Source organism: Dasypus novemcinctus, chromosome 24, assembly GCF_030445035.2.
Source record: "Dasypus novemcinctus isolate mDasNov1 chromosome 24, mDasNov1.1.hap2, whole genome shotgun sequence".
Lineage (NCBI taxonomy): Eukaryota > Metazoa > Chordata > Mammalia > Cingulata > Dasypodidae > Dasypus > Dasypus novemcinctus.
This window is the reverse complement of record NC_080696.1, coordinates 60,133,439-60,144,712: the sequence shown is the minus strand read 5'-3', so window position 1 is coordinate 60,144,712 and position 11,274 is coordinate 60,133,439. Positions and strand designations below refer to the sequence as shown.

The 11,274-nt window shown below is 42.9% G+C and overlaps 1 protein-coding gene across 1 annotated transcript in view; it reads right to left on the bottom strand.

Moving 5' to 3' along the window:
- The window catches only part of RTF2 (replication termination factor 2), a 66,364-nt gene that overhangs the window by 28,332 nt on the left and 26,758 nt on the right, over nt 1–11,274 (bottom strand). The gene's annotated exons all lie outside the window — the stretch shown is intronic.

Genomic DNA, 11,274 nt, shown 5'->3' with positions numbered 1-11,274 from the left:
TCATCATGGGGCGAGGACAGAACTTTCCCAGGACCATATAGCTAGGAAGGTGGAGCTGGGATTTGGATCTGCATGGTGAAATGGGGGCAGCAAGAGGTCCAGGAGCTACAGGCTGAGTGTTAGGAGGAAGTGGTGGAAGGGGAGGCTGAGGGGCAGGCAGCCGCCAAGAAAGCCACGGGCCACGAAAGTGAGATTAGCCGAGATCGGCATCATCTGCTCCTGACAGAACTAAGAACAAGAAGGAAAGTCTCCTACATTTAACCCAACTCATGCTCATTCCACCCTGAACCAGACTCTCACTGCACACAACTGTAAAGGAAAAGAACAAAATTAAGTCACATGTAAAAAATGTCAGAAATACACTGTCAAGGGCTATATCTTAACGGTGATATATAAACAGGGATTTTAAGATCATTTTTCTAGCTCTCTGGGAAAAGAACCCTCTTGCTAACATAAAGTATATTATTCACTTGTTCTATGAAGTTTTTCTTACACGTAAAAGTTTAAGGCTGCCTGTCCTATATACTGAGGTTCCCTGAGCCTTAAGAGTCACAAAACCACAGAGACTGCAGAAAGCTAAAATGAAAGGAGACCAGAGTCTGAAAATCACAACCAGCTACTAACCAGACCACTTGGGAAGAAGCCCCCTTTCCTAACTTTTTCCTTCTGTCTCCAGCTCCCCCAAGTAAAGAACTAAAAGATCAGTGTTAGAGGTTTGCAATGATTACCAGGTCATAAGGCTGTGGCTCCATTCCAATCGACTGAGCAAGCTGCCTACGTGTTGAAGATAGCGTCTCTCCCCTAAGAATAAGCCATATCACCTTGGGAATGGAGCAGATAAGGACCCTCAACCCTTCTCAGCCATCAAACCCTCCTGCATTCCAAAAGAACCCTACCTCCTAGCCCACCACTCCCAAGCCTTTCACAAAGAGAATTCACTTTTACAGCCCCTTATTGACCCAAGGCTGTACTCTGGATCCTAACCCCCATCCCACCAACTATCATTTCCCCGCCTAGGAAAGTTCTGTATAAATTCAAGTCCCCGCCTTCCAGGAGTGGGCTGAAGTCTCTCTTCAGACCCCCACCATGCTGGTGGGGGGGCTGGAGTCTGTTTTTCAGACCCCCTCTATTGGGAGAGCTTCTCAAGACATTCTCTGCCTGTGGTCATATCCGTGTCCGTGTCCTAGTAAGCGCCGTTTTTCTCCAACAATCAGTATTGGTATACATTTGTTGTTACTTCCGACTTTAACCTTTAACCACCCCACACACTATTCATCTATCTATCGACCTAAAGAATGAAGCCAGAAAGCTTCTAAGTCCAATGCTGCCATCGCATCTAATGTAATCTAGTCGAGGGCTCCTCAAACTGGATTGTGCACACAAATCAGGTGGGATCCTGTTAAAGTGCAGATACTGATTTAGCAGATCTGGGGAGGAGCCTGGGATTCTGCATTTCTTAAAAACAAAACAAAAGAAACCTCCCAGGTGGTGTCAACATTGCAGGTCTGGGGATCACACTTTGAGCAGTGAGCACAACATTATTTCTTTGCAACCTGTAATTACTTCTTATTACGAGAAGGAAAGAATACAGTAGGGAATACAATTAATTTTTTTTGGTTAGTGATTTGTTTATATTGAAAACATTAAAACCTAGAAACCACATGCATCTCTTTGGACCCTGTTTACTAAAATCAAGTGTGCACACCATGTATTTGAGAACAGAGACCCAGAACTATTTCAAACCCTCTAGTCTCCTCCAGTAAACAGAAAAACTGCTAGTAGAACTACAGGCTGAGGCAGAGAGAAAACGTACACTCCAAGAATCACGGAGGATCCTGACATTGTTCTCAGGGCACTGCTTTCTCTATATTTCAGACCTTACATAAATAATTAAAATGGAGTTTTAGACTTCAGTCTGACATTGTGGCTGTCTCTCACTTTCATTCACATTTTCATGGAAAAACCACTGACTGTGACACCTTGCAGTTCCTGAAACTGGACATCACTCTCCCTTTTGGCAGAGTTTGGCAGAAATGGCTAGTATCCTCTTCTCCCTGGGCACCAGCCTAGACTACATTTCCCAGGCTCCCTTGCAGGTAAGTGTGGCCATGAGACTTAAGGAATGTGCACCACTTCCAGGACCGGCCATAAAAACCTCCTAAGATAGAGTCTTCTCTGTCCCCATCAGCCAACTGAATAAAGAGGACCATTCCAAGATGACAGGAGCCTGGACCTCTGAGTAGCCTCAGGAGAAAGCTGCCCAACCACCCACTTACGTTTTTGGGTTGTTTGTTACAGCATTTAGCCAATCCTGCTTAATATACTAAGTATAAGACTAGAAAGACACGGGACTCTCTTTTCTTCCAGAGAAATAGCCAGAGGACAGGCAGAAACAGCCTGGAAAAAAGTCCTCTAGGGTTTAGGACACCAGGGAGAGGGACAAAGGAAAAGAATCACAGTGGCAGAATTGTGAGTTAAAAGCGGCACTGAGAGATTCCCTGCAGCCCCTGGGCACACTCCACCTGTTTTATACAAAATTAAAAACAAGTTTTTACAAAAAAAAAAAAAAAAAAGCAGCACTGCCGGCATCCTCCCCCACACTAGAGACTCTTTAGAATTCTCAGGCCTCAGGGCTGGCTGCTACAGACAAAGGGGGCCCCAGGGACCCAGCTCCCCAAGAAAGGGGAGTGGGAGGGACACAGCCTAAGGATGACTCAGCTGCTGAACCACAGATGTGGTCTGCTGTGTCCCATGAGCCTTTCCAGGCCAGGAGGGGACTGCACCACTGTTTGCCTTCTGAGTCGGCTCAGCCCCTCCTTTTTCCTGGGTTAGAAATAATTCCACTCCCCTCTGAGTCTTCAACTCTTTCCCGGTCAGTAGAGGGGGAGATTGGGAGAGTCAAATCTCTGGGATTAAAGAGACAATCCTAAAGACAGAACAGTATGAATGAAGAACCAAAGAACAGCAGTAACAAATAGCCTTCCACCACTAAATTCCTATGAAAGGAGAGAAATTAAGCATCTGAGTAAACAACCATCCTCATCAGATTCCTAGACATCAGCAAAATATTATGAGCCATACTAAGAAAATAGAAGGCATGACCCAAGAAAAGGAATATATCAAAACCCAGAAGAGAAGCAGGATTTGAAATAACTAATGAACAAGATGCACACTAATTTCCAAAATCAAATTAATGACTTGAGATAAAAAACACATTAGAAGGAAGTGGATGTGACTCAAATGATTGAGCTCAAACCTATTACACAGGAGGTCTCAGGTTAGGTTCCTGGTGCCTGATGGAGAAGACAATGAAGACGGCAAGCTGGCATGACAGGCAGGCTCAGCAAGTTGATGCAACAAGATGACACAACAAGAAGGCACAAAGAAGAAAGACAATGAGAGACACAACAAAGCAGGGAGCTGAGGTGGTTCAAGTGATTGAGTGCCTTTCTCTCCCACATGAGAGGTCCCTGGTTCCCAGTTCCTCCTAAAGAGAAGACAAGCAGACACAAAGAGCACACAGTGAATGGAAACAGAAGTAGACAGCAAGAGCAAAACAATGAGGGCAGGGGAATAGATAAATTTTTAAAAAAACCACATTAGAGGTATATAACAGCAGATTCAGAATGAAAGAAGAAAGAATAAGTGATACTGAAGACAGAACAGCTGAAATTGAAGAGAGAAAAGGACAGAGGAAAGCACAGGGAGTTGAATAACATGAAAAAGAACAGCAAACCATTCTCAAAGCAAGCAGAAGGAAAGAAATAATAAAGATTAGATAAGAAATAGATGAAATTGGGAAGCTGACTTGGCTCAATGGATAGAGCATTCGCCTAAGACATGGGAGGTCCGTGGTTCAAACCCAGGGCCTCCTTGACCCGTGTGGAGCTGGCGAATGTGCAGTGCTGATGCGCGCAAGGAGTGCCGTGCCACGCAGGGGTGTTCCCTGTGTAGGGGAGCCCCACATGCAAGGAGTGTGCCCTATAAGGAGAGCCACCCAGGGCAAAAGTGCAGCCTGCCCAGGAGTGGTGCTGCACACACCGAGAGCTGATGCAGCAAGATGACACAACAAAAAGAGACACAGATTCCCAGGCCACTGACAAGAATAGAAGCGGACACAGAAGAACACACAGCAAATGGAAAGAGAGAGCAAAACAACTGGGGTAGAGGAGAGAAATAAATAAAATAAATCTTAAAAAAAAAAAAATTGATGAAATTGAGGGAAAAAGAAGACAATAGAGAAAATCAACAAAATCAAAAGCCGGTTCTTTGAGCTAGACTAACAAAGAAAAAGAGAGAGATGATGCAAATAAAATCAGAAATGAAAAGGGGGGAGTTACAATGGACCCCACAGAAATAAAAAGGATATTAGAGGATTATAAAAAACTGTATGCCAACAAACTAGACAACCTAGATGGACAAATTCCTAGAAATGCACAAACAATTACACTGATGCTACAAGAAATACAAGAACTCAACAAACCAATCAAACTTAAAGAGACTGAATCATTCATCAAAATCTCCCAACTAAGAAAAGTCCAGGACCCAGCAGTTTCACAGGTGAATTCTACTAAGCATTTCAAGAAGAATCAACATCAATTCTGTTTAAACTCTTCTAAAAAATTGAAGAGGGAAAATTACCCAAACATTTTATGAAGCCAACCCAACATCATCCTAATATCAAAGCCACATAAAGACAGTACAAGATAAGAAAATTACAGACCAAGCTCTTTATTGAACAAAGATGCAAAAATTCTAAACAAAATACTTGCAAATAGAATCCAACAGCATATCAAAAGACTTTATACACTAAGATCACATGGGATTTATTTCTGGTATGCAAGGCTGGGTCAACATAAGAAAATCTTATAAGACAGGATAAAAGAAATAATATACCACATAAACAAACTGAAGGAAAAAAAAATACACGATCATCTCAATCAACACAGAAAATGCATCAGATAAAATCCAGCATCCTTTCTTGATAAAAACACTTCAAAAGATAGGAATAGAAGGAAAATTCCTCAATATGATAAAAGGGATATATGAAAACTCACAGCCAACATCATACTCAATGGGGAAAGGTCGAACGCTTTCACTCTAAGATCAGGAACAAGGATGCCCACTAGTACCATTGTTATTCAACTTTGTGCTAGAAGTTTGAGCTAGAGCAATTAAACAAGGGGGAAAAAAAAGCCATCCAAGTAGGAAAGGAAGAAGTAAAATGATTTGCCAATGACATGATCCTATATTTAAAAAAATTATGAAATGTCTACAACAAAGCTACTTGAGCTAATGAGTTTACCAAAGTGGCAGAATACAAGATCAACAGGTAAAAATCAGTAATGTTTCTGTAAACTAGTATTGAACAATCTGAGAGGAAACCAAGGAAAAAATTCCATTTACAATAGCGACAGAAAGACTCAAATACTAGGAATCAATTTAACCTTCAAAGAAGTACAGGACCGATATGCAGAAAATGACAAAACAATGCTAAAAGAAATTTTAAAAGACCTAAACAAATGGAAGATAGCCCATATTTATGGATTGGAAGACTAAATATCATGAAGATGTCAATCCTACCCAAATTGATTTATAGATTCAATGCAATACCAATCAAAATTCCAACAGCCTATTTTACAGAAACAGAAAAGGCAATTACAAATTCATTTGGAAGGGAAAGTACACCCAAATAGCCCAAAGCATTCTAAAAAAGAAGCATGACATGGAAGGAATTTCATTGCCTGACCTTGAAACATTACAAAGTCACAATGGTCAAAGCACCATGGTATTGGCATAAAGATAGACAAATTGATCAGTGGAATAAAATTGAAAATCCAGAAATAAATTCTCACCTCTATGGCCAACTAGTCATGTTAACAGGCCAAAACAGTCTCTTCAACCAATGGTGCTGGGAGAACTTGATATCCATAACCAAAAGAACAAAAAGAGGACCCCTATCTCACTCCCTATCCAAAAATCAAGTCAAAACGGATCCAAGACCTTTTAAATGTAAAATCCAGGACCATAGATCTACTAGAAGAAAATGTAGGGAAACATCTTAAAGACCTTGTGGTAGGTGGTGGTTTCTTGAACCTTATATCCAAAGCATGAGCAACAAAAGAAAAAAACAGATAAATGGGACCTCCTCAAAATTAAACACTTCTGCTCCTCAAAGGACTTTGTCAAAAGGGTGGAAAGGCAGCCAACTCAATGGGAGAAAATATTTGGAAATCACATACCCAGTAAGGGTTTAATATCCATGATATATAGGGAGATGCTACAACTCAACAAAAAGACAAAGGACCTGATCAAAAAATGGGCAAAAGGGTATGACTAATCATGTACCATGCCTGCAAAGCATGTCTCAGATTACATATGGTTTTTTCTTCTTTCTTTTATTTATTTCCCCCTTCCCTTCTGCCCCTGCTGTTTTTGCTGCCTGTGTCCATTTGCTGTATGATCTGTATCTATTAGTCTTTTTTTGTCTTTTCTTGTTGTCTTTCTCCTCTAGGATTCACTGGGATTCAGTCCTGGGGACTTCTGATATGGAGAGAGGTTCCCTGTCAATTGTGCCACCTCAATTCCTGGTCTCTGCTACGCTTCACCTTGACTCTCCCCTTCATCTCTCTTTTGTTGTGTAATCATCTTGCTGTGTGACTCACTTGTGCAGGCACTGGCTCATCACATGGGCACTCATGTGGGCACTCAGTTCACCGTGCAGGTACTCGGCTCACCATGCAGACACTCAGCTCGCCGCTTGGGCACTTGGCTCACCATGTGGGCACCCACATAGGCACTTGGCTCACCACATGGGTATTCGGCTCACCACGAGGGCACGGGCTCTCCATAGAGGCACGCTTTCTCTTCTGTTTCACCAAGAGGCCCCAGGGATCGAACCCAGGTCCTTCCATATGGTAGGTGGAGGCCTTGTCACTTGAACCACATCTGCTTCCCTCTTGTTTCTTAATAAATACTTTACTACCTTGTATCCTGTGCCGTGTCCTTAAATTATTTTATGAGACATAGCCAAGAACCTAGAGGCCCAGAAACCAGAGCATTCCAATAACATTTTTGGCGAGGTAAGCCAGGAGATAAAAAGGCAAGTAACACGCCCCAACCCCTTCCCCGAACACTGGTGAATCTAGGCTTTTAAAATAAAGTCTGTCTGTGCCCTCTTTTGTTTTATTAGTGAGGCTCCCAAGACTCTCACTCTAGGCTGAGCCCGCAGTTTTGTTCCTTACTCAGCTCCCAAGAAACCCTGAGATTCCTGTTAATTCATTACCTCCCTGGCCCCGAGGTTGATAGCCTGTAAACCACAAAACAATCAGCCTTTGGCTTTTTAATGTACTGCTTAATGTCTGGTTTTAACTGCAGAACTTGGTCCCTGGCAGTGGCTCTCTCACAGTCAATCTTTCTAAGACCTCTGTAAGAGTAGGTAAAAAGAAAGGTTTCAAGCCAGCCCCTCTTCCAGGGAAAAAGGACTTAGGTTGGCAGCTTCAGTTCAGTCCTAGTTTGCCTCAGGGACACCCGGGCGCATGGTCTCTGAAATTTCCAGGATGCCAGGAACCAGAGCAGGAACTCCAAACATCCCCCAACACTTCAAGACTTAAGTGGCTTGGGTGCTTCAATTTGGAGGCTGGGATGCCAGACAGGCTGACAGACTTTTTTCTCCATTTCTCCCTAGAACAATGGGCGCGGCTTCTTTGGCATTCCGGCAGACTCCTCATTGGGGTTTCTTCTTAGGAATTGGGACAACCTACCTACTGATGGTCTAAAAAGTACAAGGCTAATCTTTTCCTGCCATACCATGTGGCTGGCTACAGTGGGGCCTCTATATGGGACCCTGAATTCTAGTTAAATCTGTGTAAGAGAGGAGAGAACAGACAGATCTGAGGACCAGAGACCATGTGATCATGTCTCCTTAAAGGGATAAGGAAATGCACTACCAAACTAGTCAATTATAAGTTCAGGGAAAGTACTTAGAAACAAAAAACCCAGCCTTATTTCAAGGAAAGCTGGTAGAGGCAATAAAAATACCCTCTTGCAGATTCTGACTCTTAGAGAAGGGCATATCTTCTAGGACTCACTTTATTAGCCAGTTTGCCTCAGAAATCCTTAGAAAGCTGCAAAAAACTTTCCCTGGGCCCCCAAACTTCCATTAACTCCCTTTTAAAAACAGCCTTTGCTGTTTTCAACAATCAAGACTGAGCCACCAAGAAGTAGATGAGGAGGGACCCAGGGATAGGGCCCAGAAGCAGGCTCACCTTTGAAACGCCACCATTAAAGGCACTGTCACCGCAGGACCATCCAAATCCAGGCTCCACATCAGCAGGAACCTGGCCCCATGCTGTCTCACCACCTGGACAGGGTTTTGTCCCAGGGGAAGATGAAAGAGGCCTGAAACCATGAGTGAACCATCACCAGGAGCTTTGGGTGATCCTTGATATGACATTTAAGATTCTTTTTTTTTTTAAAAAATATTTATTTTTATTTATTTAATTCCCCTCCCCTCCCCTCCCCCGTTGTCTGTTTTCTGTGTCTTTTTGCTGCTCTTGTTTCTTGTTTCTTTGTCCGCTTCTGTTGTCCTCAGCGGCACGGGAAGTGTGGGCGGCGCCATTCCTCGGCAGGCTGCTCCCTCCTTCGTGCTGGGCGGCTCTCCTTATGGGTGCACTCCCTGCGCGTGGGGCTCCCCTACGCGGGGGACACCCTGCGTGGTGCGGCACTCCTTGCGCGCATCAGCACTGCGCATGGGCCAGCTCCACACGGGTCAAGGAGGCCCGGGGCTTGAACCGCAGGCCTCCCATGTGATAGACGGACGCCCTCACCACTGGGCCAAAGTCCGTTTCCCTTAAGATTCTTAATTAACTTGGGAGCCAAGTATTCAGTCCTGGCCTCCATGCATGCTGGCCTCTCTAGCCTTGGCTGTGCCTAACAAGGGGAGGGAATAGGGAATCAAGAGCAAGGCCATTTACTAAACCTCTGTCCTGTAGAATAAGGAACCTCTTCATATGCCACCAATTAAAAAGTTCCTGGAAAATAGCTTCCGTCAGGTCCTTCCCTATACTAAGTGTGTAAAATTATCTCTTTTCAGTTCTAATCTGTGCTTACTTTGTCAGTCTGCTCATGTCTAGAAACTTGTAAGATTTGGGGTTCGCCTGTTACAAACTGGATAACAGTGACAGGTAACCAAAAATGAGTCTTTAAATGTTAATATTCTCTTGAATTGGGTTTGATATATAAAAGAAATTAAAAGTGCAAGTGGAATTAGTTCAACTGCTGGCAAAAGCAGGAAAACTTAGCAATGTTGTTACTAATAAAATTGTTTTAGTTGCTTAGTAAATAAATGAAAGTGCCCAATTTGTTTTTAAGTGAAAACTTACTAGAAACTGTAACTAAGAGTTAAAATCATTATATAGATGGCTCTATTACAAAACAGTAAAAGTGGAAATTGCTGTAACTGGGTGGATTTAACCTAGGCCTACTATTGTGATGGTAATTAGCTTAATTTACCTTTGTTATGGCTATTTCAGTCTAGCCTCACCCTTGCATGTGTTTCCTATAGTAATAGTAATTCTAAACTGGCTTTGCCTTTCCTTATGGTTATTTCAGGACTGGTCTCATCCTTGGTTTATACTTGGTCACCACTGTGACGGTAACTACTCCATTCTCCCATTTGTAGCATGGCAACTTCTGCCCCCTATGGCTCAGAGGAAGGCAAATTTGAGACATCCCTGTCTCCTGTCCCTCTACTGGTGTTAATAGTCCTGCATTCTCTTACGATTATCCAGGTGTGGATTCCAATTTACCTACTCTAGGCAAGAGCCCACAGGGACCCCATGACCTTTGAGGCTATGTGGTGGGAATCCTTGGCCCTTGGGGTTGGATGTCCACTCTTCCAGTCCAGGGACCTCCAAGGAGTGGGGAGTGCAGGACCTCCCACCTTGAGCATCAAGATTCCAGAAAGCAGGTCATGAGAAAAGCTTTCCTTGAGACTTCAATGACCTCAGTGAATATATACTGGAATTATTGTTGCTTATCCAAGGTCTGTCAAAATGAAAATGGGAAATAAGCAAAGCTCTGAAGTAAAGGAAAATGTTGTAGATTGTACTTTAAAACACTGGGGGAAGCCGACTTGGCCCAATGGATAGGGCATCCACCTACCACATGGGAGGTCCGCAGTTCAAACTCTGGGCCTCTGTGACCCATGTGGAGATGGCCCATGAGCATGCTGATGTGCGCAAGGAGTGTCCTGCCACGCAGGGGTGTCCCTGCGTAGGGGAGCCCCACACGCAAGGAGTGCGCCCCGTAAGGAGAGTCACCCAGTGTGAAAGAAAGTGCAGCCTGCCCAAGAATGGCACTGCACACATGGAGAGCTGACACAACAAGATGACACAACAAAAAGAAACACATTCCCGGTGCCGCTGAAAAGGATATAAGCGGTCACAGAAAAACACACAGCGAATGGACACAGAGAGCAGACAACTGGGGGAGGGAGGGGAGAGAAATAAAAAAATAAAACATTGGGAACAATTTGGTGATAAGCCAATAACTAAAGAATGAAGTTTCCTGTGCAAAACTGCATAGTTACAGTACGGATTATCAGAAATCGCCTTCAAAGAATACATTATTTTACAGTTAAACTTATTTTGTAAGAGAATGAAAATTGTAACATTAGTGAGCTGTATGTTTGTGTGTTTGTGTCTAACACTCTGTGTCTATTCACTCAGTGTATATTTGCATACATCAGGATGGTAATACCAAATTAACAAATAAAATTCTTAAAAGCGCTCTATTCAAATTGTTGAAAATTAAATATGTGCTTATCTATGTGAATGAATATTCCTGGAACACAAATTAGGCTAAGCAGGATGGAAAGGTCATATAGAATTCTGTATATACAAACTGCTGGGGAAGGGAAAAAAATTTTCCTAAGCTCTCTGACTCAGCCCCCATCCCCACCCTCCAGAGTTTTCTCTGTGGGAGAACTATGGGGGAAGGGCAAGGTGTGACAAAAATCCTACCTTCTAGGCTGGGGAATTAAGTATCATAGTTTGTCCTAAAATTCCCTGATTTAAACCTTTTAACAGCCTTAAAATGAGAATCATTAATAATCCAACTGTCAAATTTCAGTAAGTAATGGAAAATGTCCTTGTAAGCTATGAAAAGATCTTTTCTAAATTATAATTAAAACAAATTAAACAATTACAATCATTCCAGAACCTGGCAGTCAATATGTTTTTAAAGTCATACACAATTTTAGAATTTTATTAG